The 12499-nt window shown below is 35.4% G+C and overlaps 1 pseudogene; it reads left to right on the top strand.

Moving 5' to 3' along the window:
- Nucleotides 1–230: 230 nt before the first annotated feature.
- Nucleotides 231–10942, top strand: LOC119193020 (annotated as a pseudogene).
- The last annotated feature ends 1557 nt before the right edge of the window (nucleotides 10943–12499 follow it).

The raw sequence follows: 12499 nt of genomic DNA, 5'->3' as shown, positions 1-12499 counted from the left end.
TTATATAATAGTATTGAAGTATAAATTAAGTATAGTAAAATTGAAATTTTCAAAATTAATATATAAGGCAACATTAACTGAAGCTTGCATAAAAAATAATCTTGAATGACTTATGTAGGAAATAAATTTTCAATATTAAAATTCTAGAATCTAGCCTTGATATATAAATAAACATTTTCAAAATGTCTCTAGCTACGCTTCCAGGCACTTCATTATTGTTTTTTTTTCAGCTGGTTCCGTTATTCGGATGTTGCAGCATTTCATGACACCTGAGATCTTCAGGAGAGGTCTGGTCATCTACATCAAAGCCAAGTAAGTTATCTTAATAATTATTAATCTTATTCATTCTATACTAACTATAAATTAATTTTATTTATTTAATCGATGAATATAATTTTTGTTTAATTTAAACTAGAATGTAACTTACCCCACTTATTCCGTCTTTTCTATTGAAATTGCTATAGAGTTCAAAATCCTAAAGCAAGTTTTGTTCACAGCTCTCGCGCCGCTGCCGCTCCGTGAGATCTCTACGTTGCCCTCCCGCACGCCCTCGGTGTGTGCAGTCACAGCATCCGCATACCCGTCTCGACTATCATGACTGAATGGAGCACTCAGGAGGCTTCCCTGTCCTCACTGTTAGGAGGACGGCGCCCAATGCTGACTCCGTGTTTGTAGCCCAGGTAAATATTATATTAGTGGAATTTTTCAAATCTCACATTTAGTTTATAGTAGATTTAGGGTTTTTACATTTATTTATTAGATAAATTAACACAGAACCAAAATAGTGACTTATGACAAAAAAAACTTTACTAATTTACAAAAGAAAATAATTTGAATCAAATTTACAAATAATCAGGAACACAAAAATATAGCTAGCGAAATGATTGCGCAACCGTCCGTCCGATCCAACAATTAATGATAGCTGAAAAATATCGGCGACGCAGTGGTCCGCGCGAGCTGGCCATTTTAAACCAAAGACGATATAATCCTACGTTATAGTTGCAGCTAAGCTACGCCTCCCGGTCTTCTAGTAATATTTTGCTAATTGTAGACTGTTATAACAAGATAGATATCAAGGAAAACGATAAATTTCTTCTGTGTTTAACTATAAAGCTCTTTTTAATTTCTAAACGGAGATCAAACTCTGATCATCGCCGATATCGTATAGAAAAAGCACTAAGCAATTGACTTAATGACATAGCTTATTAACATACTTGACAAACTTCATATTTTAGTATCGTTTATGAGTTTAAAATTGAAATTATATTTGCGAATTCATTTATAATATTTCCGACAACCTCATGCTCAACCATTTAAAACAATCCTTGTATAATCTAAGCCAGGTGTTAAAACAACTTTATCGTCGTCAAATATATTTTCGTTTTATGTCTTTGTCGAAATGCAAACCATTTAATTAAACCATTACCTTTCTCTTCATACTTCTAATTCCTTAAGAATTTATAATATGATATCTAGAAATTTAATTTGTGATATTAATATAATTTTATACTTAATGTAGTAAATGGTCTAGTTAGATCATTTTCTTTTAATTGACTTGTTTTAATTGACTTGTCTATACATTTTAAGCAAATATGCGATAAAATAAATAAAATTTAAATTTAAATTAATAACTCATTAATTTAAACAAATTCTTTGAACTTACATCTAAATCTCAATTACATGATACTCACGCCTATAACAAATCCAAGTGTAACAAAAAATGTAAAGAGCGAAGCAAAATTATCTCTCATTCCACTACACAAAGAGATTTTAACTCTCGTTAAAGTTAATAAGCTTGTGTTGGATGAAGCCGACGCGACGGAACCAAGTACCGGAATGCTGACGATTGAAATTCGAGGATTATTACCAACACGACAAAAACAATTTCTTCCCGTTTAATTTGTTCGTAATGGGACAAAATTGTGTGTTAACTCAGTTCATGAATTGTCACTGTCAACCTTCGAGAAATTAATTTAAATGACGTTAAATTATTAATGGCGTCTGACGATGATTGGCACTTTGTAATGATTAATTCCCACTTGCTTGAAATTTATCTTATTCATTTAATAATTACTACTGTCACATTGTGTATAATCAACGTAGTTGGTAATCCTTCTTTCTACTACTTTCATCTATCATTGTAATTAAGGTAACAAGCCAACTAACTAGTCATTGGAGAATGGATATACCTTATTAAGTTGTTTTATTTTTAGGAACGTTACCTCACCGACCGGTCTCTGACATCCACTGACCGCTGGCACGTGCCTGTAAACTGGGTTATATCCTCAAACGTGAACTTCAGTGATACCAGCCCTCAAGCCTGGATCCTGCCGACCTTCCCCGCCACCGCCGTTGACGTTCCTGGCCTCTCCAATGCTGATTGGTACATCTTCAACAAGCAGCAGACTGGTGAGATAGCTATTGTTTTTAAATAATTAAGATAAACTATAATAATTGAAATCGTTATCCAAGGATCCTATGACGTAAAATAGAGTGCATCGATAGCCAAACCATTATCATAAGAAATATAATTAGAATAGGAAGTCTACTTATTAGATGGCAAATATTGTTAATAATAGTCAATTAATATCTTCATGACCCTTGATTTGTTCTTGTTTTAGGCTACTACCGTGTCAACTACGACGTCGAAAACTGGGTCGCTCTGGCGCGAGTCCTCAATAACTCTCACGAGATCATCCATGTCCTCAACCGTGCTCAGATTGTCGACGACGCATTCAACTTGGCCAGGAACGGACGTCTGGTAAATATAATCATTTAATTATTTACATTTGGAAAGAAAATCCGTAAAATCAAATCCAATGGATTGCTGTAGTGGAAAATGTGGCACACCTATATCATTGAAACTTTACTTAGGCTACCTGTATTTACCTGTCAAGAATTGAAATTTTCAAGTCCTCGGATTAGCTTCCATTGATAAAGTCCATAACGAACGTTGTTACTGATTCAAGCAATGATAAATTGAAGACATCGTTATAAATGTACGATGGCGTAATTTATGGAAGTCAGATCTCAAGTTTGGATTACGATAAAATTTATCAAGACTTGAAGGCAATATTATTGCTACTTCCTTTCTAAGATCGTAGATACTGAAATGCAGAAACGCTTCGATACTATCTAGATAAATGAAGTTCCTGACTTTTATTCCGGATATGACTATACAAATATTTTGGAAGACAACAGCTAGTACCTCATGTTCAATCCATTAACATCTTAATTTTATAGTAAAACAAAAACGCTCACTAAAATTCAGAGCCGTCCATATTTAATCGAGTATATAAAGGTCTGTGCCGGTGTTGGGCAGTCAAAATAATACAATTATGTCGGTAGAAATTAACTTAGAACGCCTATGGTCATTACAAGTATGAGTTAGGGAATCGATTAGTCTATTTGTTGCTGCAAAAAATCGTAGCAGGCGTAAGGCATGAAATAGCCAGCATACTGTAATAGTTGTAATTTTACAATCTGCCTTGTCTTTTATTGAGATCATTGGCAGTTACCAGTTGGAACGTAATCAGCGGGATATTTACTAAATCCTAGCCTAATCGACATTTGATAATACTGAAAATACTGCATACCGCAATTAAATTGTAGTGTTATTCGTAGACTCAAAGCCGTTTTTTAAAGCCTATCAAATTTTACAATCAGGATTATCGAAAGAATGAACGAGGCAGATTTTAAAAGAATGTATGAATTTGTTGATGGCATGCTATTTGTGATCAGTTATGGCGTTTCATTGGAGGAATGTTACTCGTCTCTTTATTCACAAATATATATATATTTTATACCAAAATTACGCCACTGCACCTAAAGGTAAGTAGAGTGGGGTCCAATAGAATGTCGACTGACGAGGGATGATTACGTCTCGACAGTTGACACATTTATGCCGGCCTGTTGGAACTGGATATACACAGGCTGATCCCGGAACGTGACACACTTACGTGGGTCGCTATCCAGGCGGATATAAAATATACAACCACCAGCAAATGGCATACTATTGTTATACGCGAACGTTCCCAATGAGTTTTCAACTAAAAGTGTTGTGTGTAGACAGTGGTAGTCCTAAATGGCGAAAACAAAAAAAACAAGGCCCACGGCGGTTGCCCCGTTTTCCACTTCCAAACCCCCCCTCATTTTGCAGAAACAATACCCTAAAATGTATCCCAAGTGCTCCGAGAAATGCAAGGCAATTTCAATATTGAAGATAATTGGAGTGGAATAAAACAGTATCATGGTTATTAACTACAGTTTGCGAATACGGACACGATAGTAGCTCGGGTTTTGGTTGTGTACCAATGTATGAGAGAGAGGAGTTTGGAATTTCAATCGAAGGAGTTCAAGCTCAAAGAAGTAATGACGAGTTTCTTGTCTTGATGAAGGAATTTAAGATATGAGAGGTCTAGGATGGTATAGAATCGGAATTTGGGCTTATGCGATGTTCAGGGAAGGTGAATGAATGAATCTTCTAAATTATTTATAAAACGATGGGTTTAATCTATTTAAAGCATTAATTCACAATTATAATTATCTTTTAATAATCAATATTAGCGGTTTACGAACGTTACGGTATATAAGAATCTTTGTGTTATTATTTCTATGGAATAATTTAAATTATCATAAAATTAATTTTCGGTTTACCCACGTGCTTATCGTTTCTAACTTACACCATCAGTCTGAGTCGAGTTTAAACCTATTTTGATATACCTGATGCATTAACAACCAGCGATCCACTTACTTTATTTGTATTATAATTGATACAAAATTTTCTTATATTTTGCAATCACGGAGGGAGTAATTGTGTAAGTATTTTTTATGAACTTTTTAAACGAGCATGACAAAGCGCCTCACAGTGCCTGATAGACAGGGAACTAGGGTCAAGATAGAATGTTGACTGACGTGAATTAACACAATTATCTGTAACAGTATAAGATATTGTAACCCAATTCTACAATTTTTTTTCTTTATATAAACAAGTGAAAACTCGTACAGCAATCAAAACTATATTTATTTGGGAGAAAACAATTACTTAGGAGACAAATATGTATACATCACACGGGGCTAGTCGTGCGCGCCCTGTCATCCACCGCCACCTTGTGACAGAGTTCACACGTAAGCATCACGTCATCGGGAGCCAATGGCAGTGCGTTATTCGTACGAGTCCGCGAAGAGCTCGAGATTTAAATCGAAAGCGGATACCTTCGTTACATTTATTTATTTATTTTTCTCACACACAGTTATTAAAAAGTATTCCAATGCGACAATGTGGGGTACCTATTATTAATTTAAAATTAAAAAACAATCATAAACATTATTAAAACATAGAACAAAATAACTTAAAATTAATAAATATTAATTGTTAGGTGTAACATAGAATAAATAACAAAATCTTTGCCAATCCACTCTACTTACATGACAAAATATCTTTTTGGCATGTACCCCAATAATGGTTCTATGGTGAAAGCCGCTTTTGCCAAGATATATGAATGTGATCTAAATAGATCTCACTAGCACACCCACAATACTAAAAATGTTAACCTCATCATCACGACCTAAAAGAGGCGAACCTATCATAATATCAGATACAAACCCAATCTACACATATAATAAAGAAGTAGAACCCAGTGTGACTGTACATTGAAAGAGAAGAAATAAAAAGTAAGAGGATAACTAAATAAAAATCAAAGATTTTTCTGTTTGGTAGCATAACTCGAAACTATTAGACATATTGTCATGCAGTTTTCACAGTTGGATAGAGTGAGAGCAAAAGACACCTTCTAAGTACACTACATGTAAATATTTTAGTGCCAACAATATCGGTAATAGAATCGCTTCTGATTTTTCGAGTACACAATATCTTACCTGACCATATATATGTTCATACACAAATCGGTGGCAACCACACACAGGTTTCGGGGACAAGAAACACCTTAGTATAAAAATAGATGAATCAAATGAAAGCCAAATAAACCTTTCACTAAGTAATAACTCCCATATCTCGTAATGAACAGCAAAGATCACAACCCTGCAAAATTAGTATTCCTTAATAAACATCAAGATAACGTTCATGTTATCGACAACTATATTATTTTACTGAATATTCAGCATCAGTATCAGTTTGCGAACCAAATCGAACCGGCCGAGGTAGTCTAAGCAAATACTCGTGCTATCGAAGTTCATGATATTGGATGACTGTCTCGGTGACGTAGTTGTACTGCATACGCGGTACAGCGCTTTGAGGTGCTGGGTTCAAATCCTGGGTTGACCAAAGTGATATTTGGGTGTTTTGCCCAGTATCAGCCCGTAGGTAGGAATTTGTGGCCGACATGGCGATAGGCTCGCCCCCCATCACATCATGGGACGGAACACACTTGGCAAAAGTGGGTGTCCTGGTTGCGCCTCTGCATACTCCTTCGGGAATAAATGCTTAATGTGTCTGTGTGTATGACATTGGATGTTTCGCCCTCGGATTTATTTTATGCGGAAAATCTGTAACATCACATGGCTTTGCTACTTCGTAAATTGCACGAAGAGGTTATCTGTTACTGACTATGTGATGTCGTTGTGGCTGCTGTTTGATAAATTTATTTTGCTGTCATGAAACCCGGAATAAACATTTCGAAATTATAAAGAATACATTTCGTAAGATAACCCGCCAAGCTGCAACATCTCTCTTAAGTCTGCACTAATTTGGATTAAGTTACTTCGCATCACGTTTAGTAATAACCGAGCTAGAAGATAAAAACTTAATAATGTTAATGAAATAATTTGATAAATAAATTTGAGCTGTACTTTCAGCTCTCTACCCATAAAACCCGTCTACACGGCGATATAGGCCTCGGATTTTTTAAACTATTAGTTTTTATTTGTTCAGCTATTTTGTGACCTAAGAGTCTACTTCGAAAAACGAAATCCGTAGTTTCGGCTGACGGATCGCACGTTTTGTTACTACGAAGTGTTACGGATCCGATGACGGATTCGACAGCGTATCCGATCCGTTCATTGCAATATTTCAAACATGAAATTTGTAAGAACTTATAGGGCTTCGCCATTCCTTTTTAAAACCACCTGCGAGGACAATGTTCCACTTCTTTCTTTCAAAAGAAATATGGGGAATTGATGCTACCACCAAGCTAAGCTACAGAACCGTGACGAATCCGAAGGAATTTGGTAGTAAAGTTAAATCCGAAGTTCGTCATTTCTTCGTTTCGGACCGACGTTTCGACGTTCGTTTTCGAAGTAGACCCTAAGCTCCTCACGTTTGATAGGATTAATTATTCAGTATTTATTATAAGGTACTCTAATGCTAGTATCCTAACGTACTATAAAAATACCTATATTTACAGCACTACAAAAACGCCTTCGAAATCTCAAGATACTTGGAGATGGAAAAAGATTACATCCCATGGGCTGCTGCCAACCCTGCCTTCAACTACTTGGACATCGTCCTTAGTGGCGCCAATTCCTACAATCTGTACAGGGTAAGTTATACCATAAAATAATTTCCTTGCTTTGTTAATATTAATAATAATATCAGCCCTGTGTTATATACTGGCATACTGCTGGACTGCTCCTCTACTACTGAGAAGGATTTGACACCACGCTGGCCAAGTACGGCCTAGTTACCCTCAAAATTTCTATAGTGAACTTCTCAGGTTGCAAGTTTGCTCAATAAGTTTCCTTCACCGTTAAAGCAAGCGATTTCACAAAAGATACATATGATTTTTAGTAAAGTCCTCTGACTGTCTGCAGACCTACAAAGATTCGTCTCAGCAGTCCATTCCAGGCTCCTAACTAGGCTATCATTAGTAGGATACTGCTCTAGTTAATTTTAATGATCTGACATGTGACATCCATTGAAAGAATATTGCTAAAAATTTAAATAGCTCCGAAACGTACGAGATTTCGAATTCTGCAGCTGAATTAAACTCCCTTAAGAGGCTGGTTGTGTGTTTAAGCTAAAGTAAATAAATGACTTCTGATGTATTGAAAGCAAAAGAACCGCACAATGAAAGTATCTAAAGTGTTAAACTAAATTTTCTTTTTAGTACTACCTGCTCAACCTTACTGCTCCTATGTTCGAGGACCTTGGCTTTGATGTGAAATCTGGCGAAGAGTTCGTCACTCCTTACCACAGGAACATTATTCTGGACATTAACTGCCGTTTTGGCAACCAGCGGTGCATCAGCAGGGCCCAGGAAATCCTGCAAGCTTTCAAGAATAACCCTAGTAAGTGTTGTTACCTAATTAGTTTTTCCAGGGAATTTGCTTTACTGCTTCGTACCTAAAATTCTAGTCATTGATAAAATTTACTTTTGGATTTGTGTATTTTGTAACGATATTGAGTCTTCACTGATTCTATTACCTCACCGTCTAAACTCATTAAGTTAACTACTGAGGAATAAAAACATAACATTTTTCATTTAACACTTACTAAGTTGTATAATTTAAGCACTAACTTCATTAATATTATTGTTTAAGTGTCTTATAACAATATCTAGTAAATATCGGATTCTCATTTAGTAGTTGTCAACAAAAATATTGTTGTTTCATATCTTTTGCTTGTAGCATATATGATTGAACATCATTTTTGTAACAAAAAAACCCAGTCATATCTACGCTCAGAGCGTGGTTTAGGTAAACACGAACCATCAATCTGAGAAGATATTACGTCACTGCTTCTATGTAGTATAGAATAAATAGAAGCAGTAAGCGATATAATTAGAGGTTATAAAATATTATGAAAATAATGTAGTAAATTATTCCGACTTCTTTGAAAACGCCAAAATATTTATTATGTTTATTATAATATATATTACGCCAAAATTCTTTGCTAGTTTTTATAAATTTACTATTATTTATTATGGATCTGAGTATTTTAAGGTTGTTGTTAAGTATTGACAATATTTAATACACATCATAACAAAAATTCTCAAATATATCAAAATTCGTGTGTGTAATATAAATTTATTTATCACAGACCAGCTCCCCAACCCTGACATCCAGACCGGTCTACTGCTCCAGTCTACGCGCCGGTAACGTGGAGAACTTCAACTTCCTCTGGAACATGTATCTAGGCACGTCCGACTCCAGCGAGCAGAGCATCTTGCTTAGTGCCCTGGGATGCACTAGCAATGCTGAACGTCGTAACTTGTAAGTATAGGAACTGCTGCAAATATTTCTTTGGATTAATTTCTTTTCTTTTCATAAGATTCTGGTATTGTACAAGGTAAAATTATTTTCCCAGCTATCTGAACCAAATCATCGATGACAACTCTGCAGTGCGAGAGCAGGACAGACACTCAATCGCCGTCTCCGTCATCAACTCCAGCCCTGAAGGCATGAACGTCGCTTTGGACTTTGTCGTTGAAAACTTCCACAGAATACAACCCAGGTATACACCATCACCATAATGTACGATCACTAGATATTATAAGATATAAAAGAATTTTACTTTACGTAATAACAAATTAAATTAAGAAGTGAAAAATGCTTACCTGTTTTACTGGTGGTGGTAGGTCTCCCAAATATGAGAGTCCGCCTGGGTAGGTACCACCGCAATGTCAATTTCTGTCGCCAAGCAGCAGTGTGAAGTCGCCGTGTGTGTTCCGGTTTGAAGGACATTGCAGCTGGTGTAACTACTGGACATAATGAGACTTAATATCTCACGTTTCAAGATGGCGAGTGCAGTAGAATAAAAGTGGTTCCTAATTTTATCGGCGGTCGTATCGCTTACCATCAGTCGAACAGCAAGCTCATCTCGTCATTCACAGCAATAAAAAAATGGAAATCAATACATATGGTATTTATACGATTCTGGTGTATAAGTTGTATGCAACAAAACATTTTGTCAAATAAATCAAAGTGTTAAATGCTCAGTGACAAGCAAAGAATTTGATCAAAGTGTACGTTGAGATAAGATACGTCAAACTTTGATTTATCTGTTCATACTTTAACAGAATATACTGCAAACAGCGCAGTGGCTATAATAAACTCTCCAATTTTTTTGCAATCCAATTGTTATCTGTATTTATCGATTTAGTATTTTGATCTCATTTCTATATTAATATATGTCTTTTGTCTTTAGGGTCCAGGGTCTTACAGGAACAACTAACATTCTGAACACCTTTGCAAGACGACTGACCACAAGCGCTCATAATGAAAAAGTAAGTTTCCAATTGCAATTTATGAGACAATGCATTTTTTACGAATTACGATTTTATTTAGCGTTTTAGTTAAATTTAAATATGTTTTACCATAAAACGGATATGCGTGATTGATTTGAAAGGAAATTAAAGGTTTTGGTCACATTTTCCTCAACTATTGTATCTTGGTGTTTTTAGACAAGGAAAACCCAAAATATCTGAATTACAAATGTTAGATGGATTACTAAATTATATAACATAATAACATCAGCCCTGTATTATACTGTCCCACTGCTGGGCACGAGCCTCACACAACTATGAGAGGGTGGTAGCCTTCACATTCACACTTCTCGTCCTTACCAAACGTTGGGAGAAAGGGGAGAAAAATATATAAAAAAGTGATAAAATCCAAAATCATCATACCCTATGATTTAGATTCTATCATTAACAACACAAAATAATATGGCATTATTTTTCTACAGATCGATGAGCTGGTCAGGCGACACGAGAGCATCTTCTCAGCCGGAGAGCGTGCGTCCATCGCCGCTATTAGAGAGAATATCGCAGCCTCCATCGCTTGGAGCAATAGCAATGCAGGCATCGTCGAAAATTGGCTGAAAGAGAATTACGGGCCACCCAGTGGCGCCAAATCCTTAACCGCTGGATTACTTGTTCTCATCTCTCTCTTTGTGGCTATTTTCAATCATTAGAATTTACTTATTGTAATTTTATATTTATTTTATAATAATTTTACGATAAAATATTTTTATACTTAATTTTATATTTTTATACTTAATCTACTAATTTGTGTAAATAAAATATTTATAATATTTTTCGTTGTGTGATTATTTTAATATGAACTAAAGATTATGCGCAATGTTTTTATACTTAATCTACATGCGAAATTGTTTAAGAAGTTATCGGAATGTCCAATAAAGTTAAAACAACTTTTTGTTTCGGACACAAGTAATGTTGAACGCTGAGGCTGGCTATACTAGGATTAGTTATAGTCGCTGCGATCGTAACAACGTTTAGTTCCATACTAAATGTATTTAAATCAAGAAGCTTAAAGTAAAATTACAAGCCACATATAAAACTCATAATAAAATTATGTAAAGCCAAAATGAACTCAAATAAACTCTAATGAGGCGTTGTTCATTCCCTTCTTTAGAGAGTAAAACAGCAACAATTATATATCGTCTTCAGTTAAGTTTTACCGTAACCACCGCTTTTTCTTTTAAGTTCGTGATGAAAACAAAATTTTCCCAGCTGACTATCCTCTTAATAATCTATGTTGATTCGAGAGAGTATTAACCACGAAATGTTATCATTACTTTTGAGTGCATATATAAATACACGAATATATAATATAAAATAACACGATGATGAATATACAATATTTAGGCGGGTGTACACCGTCATTATTTAATCCGTGATAACTTTTATCTAAATGTAAGTACATAATTATAAAAGCAGATAAATTTCTCAAAGAAATTTTGCATAGTCTAACTTTGAAAGCAAATTGACTAGCAGATTTTCTGTTGTGTTTCGTACACATGTTCCAGAAGCAAATAAAGCGTTCCCGTCCCATAACTGTTCTACTCCTAAAATGACGAATAGATAAGTGTAAATATGGTTTGACTATTCAACATTATTAGATATTTTATTTTATTTTGGGCTGCTAACAGCTATCAATAGCCCACAAATATAGGACGACCTAAACACAACAGTTTTTATTGCTTTAAATTACGAGACGAACTTGCCGTTCGCCTGATAAGTGATACGACCGCCCATAAACAGTAGAAACACCATTCAACACTTTGAAATACAAAGTATTCTTTGGTATTCCACTGCGGTCGCCATCCTGAGACGTGAGATATTAAGTCACATTATGTCCAGTAGTTACACTGGCTACAATGTCGTTCAAACCGGAACACAACAGTGACTACACACTGCTGCTTGGCGGCAGTAATAGACATTGCGGTGGTACCTACCCAGGCGGATTCTGACATAATATGAGAGACCCACCACCAGTAAAGTTAAGTAAAGCCAATTACGAGCCGTTGCAGATATAAGAAGTACACCCGCTGATTTTGGTATGAGCCTCACATATCCATGGTATTTATAACACATTTCGTTTTATGTTGTGTAATTCTAAACAAGTAATGCGAAATTGTATAACCATTGTCGTTAAATGTTTTGATTGATAGGTTCAACTGTCATGATAAAAGAGTAATCTGTTAAGATTAGGTATCTAACATCACACACTATGCCTTTAATACCCGAAAGGTAGGCAGAGGCGTAACAGATGCACACACTCTCTGCCATGTATATTTCGT

This window comes from Manduca sexta, unplaced genomic scaffold (genome assembly GCF_014839805.1).
Source record: "Manduca sexta isolate Smith_Timp_Sample1 unplaced genomic scaffold, JHU_Msex_v1.0 HiC_scaffold_3527, whole genome shotgun sequence".
NCBI classification, from domain to species: domain Eukaryota; kingdom Metazoa; phylum Arthropoda; class Insecta; order Lepidoptera; family Sphingidae; genus Manduca; species Manduca sexta.
The sequence above is the reverse complement of the archived record's forward strand: the minus strand, read 5'-3'. Positions and strand labels throughout refer to the sequence as shown.